At 48.1% G+C, this 11,477-nt stretch overlaps 1 long non-coding RNA gene across 1 annotated transcript in view; it reads right to left on the bottom strand.

Annotated features, from left to right (window-relative positions):
- Positions 1-705: 705 nt before the first annotated feature.
- LOC140494372 (uncharacterized) overlaps positions 706-11,477 on the bottom strand; it is a 28,670-nt gene continuing 17,898 nt past the window's right edge. The window contains exons 3-4 of the long non-coding RNA XR_011963937.1: positions 2,129-2,263; positions 706-781 (exon numbers count right to left, since the gene is read on the bottom strand). This is a non-coding gene — a long non-coding RNA (uncharacterized lncRNA). The remainder of the gene's footprint in view (positions 782-2,128; positions 2,264-11,477) is intronic.

Below are 11,477 nucleotides of genomic sequence, written 5' to 3'. Positions count from 1 at the left end.
GACAGGCATTTGGAAAGGTAATGATTGATTCAGGATCATCAGCACAGCTTTGTGCATACAAGGTAGTGTCTCACAAACTTGACTGAGTTTGTCGAAGATGTGATTAAGAAGATAGACGAAGACAGAGCAGTAGACATTGTCTATCCTGACTTCAGCAAGGCCTTTGACAGGGTTTATCGTGGTGCTCTGGTTAGTAAGGTTAGATCACATGGGATCAGGGAGACCGAGACAAACGGACACAAAATGGGCTTGACAGTAGGAGACAGAGGGTAGTGGGAGAGGTTTGTTGTGTGGACTGGAGGCTCTGACCAGCGGTGTGCCATAAGGATTGGTGCTGGGGCCACATGTACATTATTTACATGAACGAGAATATAGGAATCATTGTTAGTAAGCTAAATAAGTGTTACAGTGGGGAGTGAAGACAGATATCGAAGAGGCTCTTGATCAACTGGGAAGTGGATCAAGGAATGAAAGATGGATTTTAATTAAAGGATTTTGTTAAGACAAAACAGGGACAATTAACACTGTTAATGGTAGGGCCCTATTCAATGCTGTCGAACAGACAGTGAGACCAAGGAGTGCAGTGACATTGTTCCTTGGAAGCGGTGTCATGGATGGACAGGGTGGTGAAAGCGGATGAGGCACACTTGCCATCATGGATCAGAGCATTGAATACCTGAGTTGGTCCATCCTGATACGGCTGTATTAGACATTGCTGGGTCCCCAGTTGGAGTACTGTGGAGAATTCTGATCATCCCGATTTAGGAAGCATTTTCTAAAACTGTACACGGAGCAAAGATTGACGAAGATGTTATTGATACTGGAGGGTTTGACTTACACGGATAAGGTGGATAAGCTGGGATGCACAACAGTGGGAATGAGATAGCCTTGGCAGATAAAGTTAAGGAGAATGTAAGGAAATTCTACAGCATACAAGTACAAAAAAGCAACGAGAGAGACAATAAGGCCCCTCAGGTGAGGAACCACAGGAGATGGGCAAGACACTAAATGAACATTTCATGTCAGAACATACTGTGGACAAAGACTAGGAAACAAAGGGAAAGAAACAGTGATGTCTTGTAAAGAGTCCCCATTACAGGAGAGGTGGTGTTGGATGTCTAAGAACTCAAATGTAGAAAAAGCCCTAAGGTCCTGAACAACTGTATCCCAGAACATTGTAGCAAAGTAGTGGCAGGGACATGAGCAAAAATATTTATATCATTGTCCTGCGTATTTCCATTTGGCATAGGAGGCTGAGGGGTGACCTTATAAAGCTTTACAAACCATGAGGGGTACAGGTAACGTGAATAGTGAAGGTCTCTACCCTAGGGTAGGGGAGTCCATAACTAGAGGGCAGAAATATGAGGTGGGAGAGGGAAGACTTAAAAGGGATCAGAGAAGGACATTTTTCACAGAGAGCATGGTGCACATATTGAATAAGTTGCCAGGGGAAGTGATGGTGAGAAGCACAATGACAGCATGGAAAAGACATTTTAGTTAGATACATGGAGAGGAGAAGGCTTGAAGGGATATGAGCCAATTGCAGGGAAACGTGACCCGTTCAGGAACCATCTTCAGCATCGACTTGTTGGATCAAAGTAAAGGTTCTGTGTCTGTGCTGCATGACTCTGTCATTGGAGGAGGAGACTACAGAGATAAGGCACACTGTAGACACTGAAGCAACTTAAAGTGATAGGGATGATAGTCTGGAATGCAATACATTTCAAATATGTGGAGGGACTATAGAGAAGGGAGGAGGTTACAGGGACAGGAACTGTTACAGGAGTTAAAAATTATTGAAGACGCCGGTCTATGCGACATGCCATAGATAGTGTTGGAGAGGGAAATACCGAACAGAGAGATCCCAGGCAGCATTCCCACCCTCTCTTGGGAAGCCTGCTTTCCCTTATGTTGTACTGATGCTCACTAAGACAGCATAGGCCTGGAATGATAACTGTGACACACCGATGCGGTCTCTGTACAACAAAACTTACAGCAGGGGTGGTGATTGAGGCTGAGGTGTGTCTGTACTCTGCTCCCCCTCCAGCACTGGATCTATGTCATGTCTTGTTAGCCGATATATGGAGCCCTCTCATTGCTCTCTGCTCTGTGCACTGAGTGATCTTACCTCACTGCAGGATTTATTGAAGGCTCCAGATCTCCCTGCCCTTTGTCTCTCTGGCTGACCAACCATCTTCAATGTGGTGATGGACGAGACACCCAGCAGCTGTGAAGTCTATTGAGTCAGGACCTTCCTGAGCACCTATAGGAGACAGACAAATAGACAGAATTGGAATTTATACTGATGTAGTGAGAGTTACACATGGTGAATGGTCCTGAGTAAAACAGAGATCTGTAAAATCCCAGATTCCGTCCTTGGCCTGTGCTGCTGCATCTCTCTGGGGTGGAGAATTCTGTTGAATCAGGATCTGGAGTGGCTATAAGAGCGAGGGGCATTGACAGAGGCAGCAATTACCGCATACAGTGAGGGATACCATATGGGGAGATACTGAGTGATATCAACAGAGTGCTGGAAGGAATCAGGCTCAAACAATCATGTCAGGAGGTTTTAGAATCAAACAATTGTGTAGGAAGAAGGGGTTCTGCTTCATGATGGTATAACTGGTCAGGAATGAGCAACCAGTGAGCAGGTGAAGTGATGGTCTAGTGGCATTATTGCTAGAGCATGTATCCAAAACCTCAGCTAATGTTCACGGGAGACAAGTTTGAATCACACCATCATGTCGGTAGGTTTATGGACAGGGCTGTAAACTGACAGAGGTGATGCAGGGACAGGGTCCAGGTGAAAGGAGCTTTCCAAATCCAAAGAGAAAAGGTGAAGCATCGGAACAGCATGGGAATGTGACTGAAGACAAGCAGAAAGGAACAGGAAAGTTTAGTTAAAACTGTACATCAGTGAATCGGGTTGTGACAGGAAATTGTGAGAAAGAGTAAATTATGATTTGTTTGGAATGGACAAAGTCTCTGCAATAAGGTAGATGGATTTGTGACACAGAGATAAAAGAGATTTAGACAGCAATGAGACATGGTTACAGGGCGAACAAAAGGTGGAGCATAAATATTCAATGGTTCACAACCTTGTGGAAACTCAGGCAAAATGGGTAACACGAACAATAATGGATACCAAAGGCATTACAGAGAAAGCATTTGGCCACAGATCATAAAGTAGAGTAAGTTTGAATGTAAATTCTGGCTACTACTTGCAAAGGACACAAGCAGCAGAACAGTTTTAGCCACCAAACAGCATTTCATTGTTCATCACTGCAATAAACAGGAATCAATTAGAATTTTTAATAAAAGCATTGTGATAACTTTGGGAAACATCAATATTCCCAAAATCTAGGACATTCACACTGACAAGAGTGATATTGGAAGAGGAGTTCAGAAAATTATTTTTCAGTGTTTCTTTGAATAACACATTGTGCAACTGACTAGGGACGTAACTATTTCCGAGCGACTGTTGTGTGATGTAACTTAGTGAATGAGTAATGTCACCTGGAGAGATCCCCTGGGAAATTGTGAGAAAGTGCAGTTTAAAGAAATATAAAGTTTTAAAGTGAATCACAGAAAGGACAAGCTACAACTAGAAACAAAAATAGTCAATTACATGAGTTTGAGAGAACTGACCAAGGTGAACAGGCTAAACAGACTGAAATATGTGTCTGTAAATGGACAGTGGAAAACATTTAAAGGAACAGTGTAAAACACTCAACAAAAGGACATTACATTGAAACAGTGAAAACCTCAGCAAGAAATCCCCACTGGTCCCTCACTCAGGACAAAAGGGATCATACTAGATTATGAGGCTGAGAAGATCACCACAAAATACTTAAATCCTGAAGTGAGAGAGTGTTTTAGGAGTAAATGTTAAATAGATTGCAAAGGGTCTGCTCGCAGGAGGAGGGTTGTGGGAAGGGGAATCATTGTCAGGGTTTAATGACACAATAGGAACAGGGAGAGGTGAAGGTGCTGGAGGTGGTGAGAGTGTTACAGAGAGTGGTCAGGACCTGAACAGTGTTACAAAGCCAGTACGGATTGCTGCAGCTGGAGGGGTTTGCAGAGTTAGGGAGGGACATATGTATTTTTATTTGTTCATTCATGGGATGTGGGTGTCACTGCCTGGAACAACATTCTTTGACCCCACTGCTAATTATCCAGAGGGCAGCTCAAAGTCAGCCACATTGCTGTGGATCTGGAGTCACATGTCGACCAGACCAGGTCAGAATGTCAGATGTCCTTCACTAAATGAGGAAAGTGAACCAGGTGAGTTCTTCCTACTGAACAACAATGTTTTTATGATAGCCTCACCAATGTCTTTCCTACTCTCAATGCTCTCCTAATGCAGATAACCATCCCAAACTCCTGCTTCACCAGCCTGTCTCCCTGGGTCACTGACTGACAACACTAACCAGGGCCCGAACATGAACTGTACAAGTCCCACCCTGGTTGATTCCACCAAAATGGAACACTTCACCTTTATCTAATTAAACTTTATCTGCTATTCTTCAGCTCACTATCCCAGCAGTACTGTTAATCTTGTTGTATCATATAATCTTCTCCACTAACCACTTTACCACCAATGTCAGTGACACCCAAGAAGCTTACTTACCAGGAAACCAATATTCCCATCCAAACCATTTATCCAAATGACAAACAACAGTGGACCCACTCCACCACTGGTCATATACCTCCAGTCAGAAAAACAGGTCTCCCATCACCCTCTGTCTCCTACCATCAAGTAACTTTTGTATCCAGTTGACTAGCTCCTCCTGAATGCCATGTCCTTTTACACTGATCTGAGCTTATTACCCAGTTTACCACACAGAAAGTAGAACACAGAACAGTGCAGCACAAGACCCTTCGGCCATGATGCTATGACAACATTTTATCCGGTTATAAGATCAAACTAACCTACATACCCTTCATTTTACTACTATCCATGTGTCTGTCCAAGAGTCTATTAAATGTCCCGAATGTGTCTAATTTTACTACCACCATTGGCAGTCCATCCAACCACCTACCATTCTCTATCCTCTTATCTCTCCTCCAATCATCTTAAAATTACACCCCCTTGTAACAGCCATTTATGCCATAGGAGGAAAAGTCTCTGACGATTCACTCACTCTGTGCCTCTTAACATCTTATTCACCTCTACCAAGTCCTTCTTCACTCCAATGAGAAAAGCCTTAGCTCCCTCAAACATTCTCCATAAGAAATGCCCTCCTTTCCAGGCAGCATCCTGGTAAACCTCCTGTGTACGCTCTCTAAAATTGCACATCCTTGCTGTAAAAATGGGACCAGAACTGAACACAATATTCCATGTGTGGTCTCAACAGGTCGCTATAAAGATGCAGTAAAACCTCACGGCTCTTAAAATCAATCCCCTTGCTAAGGAAAGCCAACACAACATATGCCTTTTTAACAACCCTACCAACGTGCGTGGCAACTTGAGGGATCTATGGGCATGGACGCCATGAGCTCTCTGTTCCTCCACACTGCCAAGTATTCTGCCTTTCACCCTGTATTCTGTATTCAAATTCGACCTTCCAGAATGAATCACTTCACACGTTTCCGGATTGGACTCCATCTGCCACTTCCAGCCCAGCTCTGCGTCCTGTCAATGTCGCACTGCAACCGACAACAGCCCTCCACATTCCCCACGACTCCACCAACCTTCGCATGATTTGCAAACTTACTAACCCACTCTCCAACATCCACATCCAAGTTATTTACAAAAATCACAAAGAGCAGAGTCCCAGAGCTGATTGTTACAGAACCCCACTGGTCACTGAGCTCCAGGCTCAATACTGTCCATCTGCTGCCACCCTCTGTTTTCTCCGAGCCATCCAATCCTGTATCCAGACAGACAGATTTCCCTGTATCCCAATCATCCTTCTTTTCTGAATGAACCATCAACATATTCTGTCATATCCTCAAAGAATTCAATAAGGTTTGTGAGGCATGACCTACCCCTCATAGTCATGCTGACTGTCTCTAATTTAACTATGGTTTTCCAAGTAGTCATAAATCCTGTCTTTACAGTCCTCGCCAATAATCTGCACACCACAGACATAAGACCAAATCTGTAATTACCAGAATTCTACTTCCGTAATATGGTCCAGACGCTACAAATCTTCTCTCCTCTGCCATGTTCCCCAGAAGGGCACTGGAGGGTGGTGGGGGTTACAGAGATAGAGAGGAATATCAGGACAGGAGGATTTTGCAGACATTAGGAGGGTTGCAGTGCCAAAAGGAGGTTTCAGTAATTGTGAAGTTTCATGGTGATGAGGGCATTTGAGGAGGGACGGAGGGAGGGAGGATTGTAGGGAAATGAGAGGTTTCACTGTTTCGGTGTTTTGTTAGGACTGCAAGTGGTTACTGATTTGGGGAGGGTGTAAGCACTGGTGGATATTACATAAACATGTGGTTTTGGTTGCAATGCAGGAAGAGGATTCAGGAAGCTGGAGAGTATGGGGTCTGAACGAGGTTACACAAATGGGATGAGTTGTCAGGAGTGGAGGTGTTTACAGAGACAGCAATGGTCTGATCTGGAGCAGAGGACCCAGATTGGGAGGCACGTGGGGACTGGAGGTGGTTTCACAGGGAGGGAGGACCATAGACCCACAGGAGGTTACAGAAATGTGGAGAGCTGTAGGTCTGACAGGTTCATGGAGTTGGGAATGTTGGGAGGGATGGAGAAGTTTACAGGGAAAAGGATGTTTGTAGGCCAGGGCTGGATCACAGACAGGGACTGTTTTAGGGAGCTGAGCAGATTACAGAGATAAAGAGATTTGTATCGACGGGAAGAACAAACTGAGATATACAGGGGAGTCGTGACTGGAGATGGTTATAGATATAGGAAGGCTTAGGTTCTGGGGGTTATGGAGGTTGAGGAATCTGGATTTCGTTTCAGAGATTGGGATTGCAATTTTGGTTGGAGACAGTTTCACAGATAAGGGAGCATAGCACAAACAGGAGGAAGTTGTAGAGGAGGGTGACGTTTAAACAGATAGTGGTGTAAGAGCTGGACAAGGTTATGGAGATGGGTAGATGGTGGAGACACAGGAGGAACTTACATTGACATGGGGGTGATAGTGACAGGAGGGTGTTAAATAGATAGTGGGTTTTGTAGGGACTGGATTGGGAGAGGCACAGGCATGGAGTGAGTTTGACAGATCAGGAATACTGCAGTGACCTGAGAGGATTACACTGATAGGGATGGTGGTCGGGTCTCCACAGACTGTTGGCGTTCAGGAACTGGAAGAGATTTGGTAGATAGGGAGGGATGTAAGAGCTGCAGGAGGTTGTGGAGAGTTGAAGAGTTGGAGCAATTTGCAGAGATAGGTTTCTCAGACAGGAGTAGGTTATAGATAGTGAGGGGTATGTGGTCTGAGTAAGTCAAAAAGAGGAGAGTTTTCACGTCTGGAAGAGGTTACACTGACAGGGACAGTTGAAGAGACTGAAGCAAAAATGCATGGAGAAGGTTACACAGATAGGGAGGCGAGTAGGGACTGAGGTTGAATACACAGACATGGAGGGTTGTATTGTTAGACGGAGCTGAGGGGGATAGGGACTGGTGTCGGGATTTTCACAGATAGGGAAGGTTGTGTTTTTGGAGAAGGTTACACTGATACAGACAGTGTTCGGGAGTGTTTAGTGGACGACAGAGGAGCTCAGAGAGAATGTATTATGGGGAGTGGAGGAGATTACAGACACAGAGATGGCTGTCGGGTTGAAAAGACCTTCTACAGATCCCCGGTGCTGTCAAGCTGGAGGGAGGTTATAACAGTGAGTGCTGCCAAGACTTAATTACTTCACTGAAATAGAGCAGGTCTCAGCACGTTGTTGAGACAGTCCACATGAGTTTTCAGAGATACAAATGTTTATGGGAGTTTCAAGAGGGAACAATGATTGGGAGTGCTGTACCAAATGGTAATAGTTATAGGGAGGGTTCTAAAAGCAGGAAGAGGTGACAGTCATATCGATCTTTGCAAGGACTGGAGAAGGTTACATAGGCAAGGAGTGTTTTAGAGTCTGGAGGAGATTACAGTGTTAAGGAGAATATTGGGGATAAGGCCAGGTGTAACAGACGGGGATGGTCGACAGGGCTGGACAATAACCTCAATAGAATCGCCATCGTGTGCAACCAGGCCATTCGGCCCAACCAGTCCATTCCAAACCTCTGAAGAGCTTCCTACCCAGACCCATCCCTCTACCTATACATTAAATCCTGCATTTCTCGTGGTGAACTGACTTAAACCACACATTCCTGAATACCACAGTCAATTTATGATGGCCAATCCACTGATGGTGCAAATATTGGAGACACACACACACACACACACACACAGAGCAAGGGAGCGACACGCACACACACAGAGCGAGGGAGGGACACGCACACACACACACAGCGAGGGAGGGAAACGCACACACACAGCGAGGGAGGGACACGCACACACACACACAGCGAGGGAGGGACACGCACACACACACACAGCGAGGGAGGGACGCGCACACACACACACAGCGAGGGAGGGACGCGCACACACACTGCGAGGGAGCGACACGCACACACACACACTGCGAGGGAGCGACACGCACACACACACTGCGAGGGAGCGACACGCACACACACACTGCGAGGGAGCGACACGCACACACACACTGCGAGGGAGCGACACGCACACACACACTGCGAGGGAGCGACACGCACACACACACACTGCGAGGGAGCGACACACACACACACACACTGCGAGGGAGCGACACGCACACACACACTGCGAGGGAGCGACACGCACACACACACACTGCGAGGGAGCGACACGCACACACACACACTGCGAGGGAGCGACACGCACACACACACTGCAAGGGAGCGACACGCACACACACACACAGCAAGGGAGCTACACGCACGCACACACACACAGCAAGGGAGTGACATGCACACACTGCAAGGGAGCGACATGCACACACACTGCAAGGGAGCGACACACACACACACACAGCAAGGGAGGCACACAGCGAAGGAGGGACAAGCACACACACTGCAAGGGGGTGGGCATGTGCACACAAATTGAGAGGGGGCACACACATGCAAAGCGAGGGAGGGACAGGCACAAATACACACACACACACACACACACACAAACACAAAGCAAGGGAGCGACATGCACACACACTGCAAGGGAGCGACATGCACACACACACACCGCAAGGGAGCGACACGCACACACACTGCAAGGGAGCGACATGCACACACACTGCAAGGGAGCGACATGCACACACACTGCAAGGGAGCGACACACACACACACACAGCAAGGGAGGCACACAGCGAAGGAGGGACAAGCACACACACCGCAAGGGGGTGGGCATGTGCACACAAATTGAGAGGGGGCACACACATGCAAAGCGAGGGAGGGACAGGCACAAATACACACACACACACACACACACAAACACAAAGCAAGGGAGCGACATGCACACACACTGCAAGGGAGCGACATGCACACACACACCGCAAGGGAGCGACACGCACACACACACACAGCAAGGGAGCGACACGCACACACACACACAGCAAAGGAGCGACACGCACACACACACACAGCAAAGGAGCGACACGCACACACACACACAGCGATGGAGGGACACGCACATAAACACAGTGAGGGGGATACACACAGACACACGGTGAGGGAGGGACACACACAGCGAGGGAAGGGGACACACACACGCAAAGCGAAGGAGGGACACACGCACACACACACACACACACACACAGAGCAAGGGAGAGAAGCACACACAGCGAGGAAGGAACAAACACACGCACTTACGGTGAGGGGAATACACGCAGACACACAGTGAGGGAGGGACACGCACATACACAGCGAGGGAGGGACAAACACACACATGTCGAGGGGGAGGGCAATGTGCACAGAAATTGAGAGGGGGCACACACACACACACAGCGAGAGGGGGCACACACATGCAAAGCGAGGGAGGAACATGCACAAATACATCTACACAGACACACAGCGAGGGAGGGACACACACACACAGCGAGGGACAGGGACACACACACGCAAAGCGAAAGAGGGACATGCGCACATACACACACACACACACACACACAAACACAAAGCAAGGGAGAGACGCGCACACACATGTCAAGGGGGAGGTCATGTGCACAGAAATTGAGAGGGGGCACACATACACAGAGCGAGAGAGGACACACACAGACATGGCAAGGGTGGGACACGCACACACAGCAAGGTGGTCACACACTCACACACAAGGGACGGACACACACTCACAAAGCGAGGGAGTGACACGCACACATACATACACACACAAACACAAAGCAAGGGAGGGACATGCACACACACACACACACATGCACACAAGGGACGGACACACACACACACACATACAGTGAAGGAAGGGACACACACATGTTGAGGGGGAGGGCATGTGCACAGAAATTGAGAGGGGGCACACACACACAGCGAGAGGGGACACACACAGACACGGCAAGGGTGGGACACACACACACACAGCAAGGGGGGACACGCACTCACACACACAAAGCGAGGAAGGGTCACGCACACATACATACACACAGAGAAACACAGAGCAAGGGAGTGACATGCACACAGGCACACACAAACACAAGGCACGGTTACACACATGCAAAGCGAAGAAGGGACACGCACACATACATACACACACAAACACAGAGCAAAGGACGGACATGCACACACGCACACAAGGAACAGACACACACGCAAAGCGAGGGAGGGAGACGCACACACACAGAGACACACACACACACACACACACACACACACACACACACAGCAAGGGAGGGACATGCACAGGCTCGCGCACACACACACACACACACACACACACACAAGACGAGGGAGGGACACGCACAGATACACACACACACACACACACACACACACAAACACAGAGCAAGGGAGGGACACGTGCACACAGAGCGAGCGTGGGAGGGACACACAACATACAGCGAGGGAGCGACATACAAACACACACAGTGAAGGGGTTACCTGCAGACACAGAGCGAAGGAAGGGACACCCACACAGACACAGCGAGGGGTGACGTGCACGCACACACACACACTGCGAGGGAGAAACACACACACAGCGAGGGAGGGATACGCGCACACACAACGAGGGAGGGTCACACATGCGCGCGCGCGCGCACACACACACAGGGAAGAACATGCACACACAGCGAGGAAGGGACATACACACACATGCAGTGAGCGAGACACACACGCGCACACACACACACAGCGAGGGAGGGACATGCGCACACACGCGCGCACACACACATACAAACACTCAGAGCAAGGGAGCAACACGCAAACACAGCAAGGGAAGGACATGCGCACACACAGCAAGGGAGGAACACACTCATAC

Source organism: Chiloscyllium punctatum, chromosome 24 (genome assembly GCF_047496795.1).
Source record: "Chiloscyllium punctatum isolate Juve2018m chromosome 24, sChiPun1.3, whole genome shotgun sequence".
NCBI classification, from domain to species: Eukaryota; Metazoa; Chordata; class Chondrichthyes; order Orectolobiformes; family Hemiscylliidae; genus Chiloscyllium; species Chiloscyllium punctatum.
The sequence above is the reverse complement of the archived record's forward strand: the minus strand, read 5'-3'. Positions and strand labels throughout refer to the sequence as shown.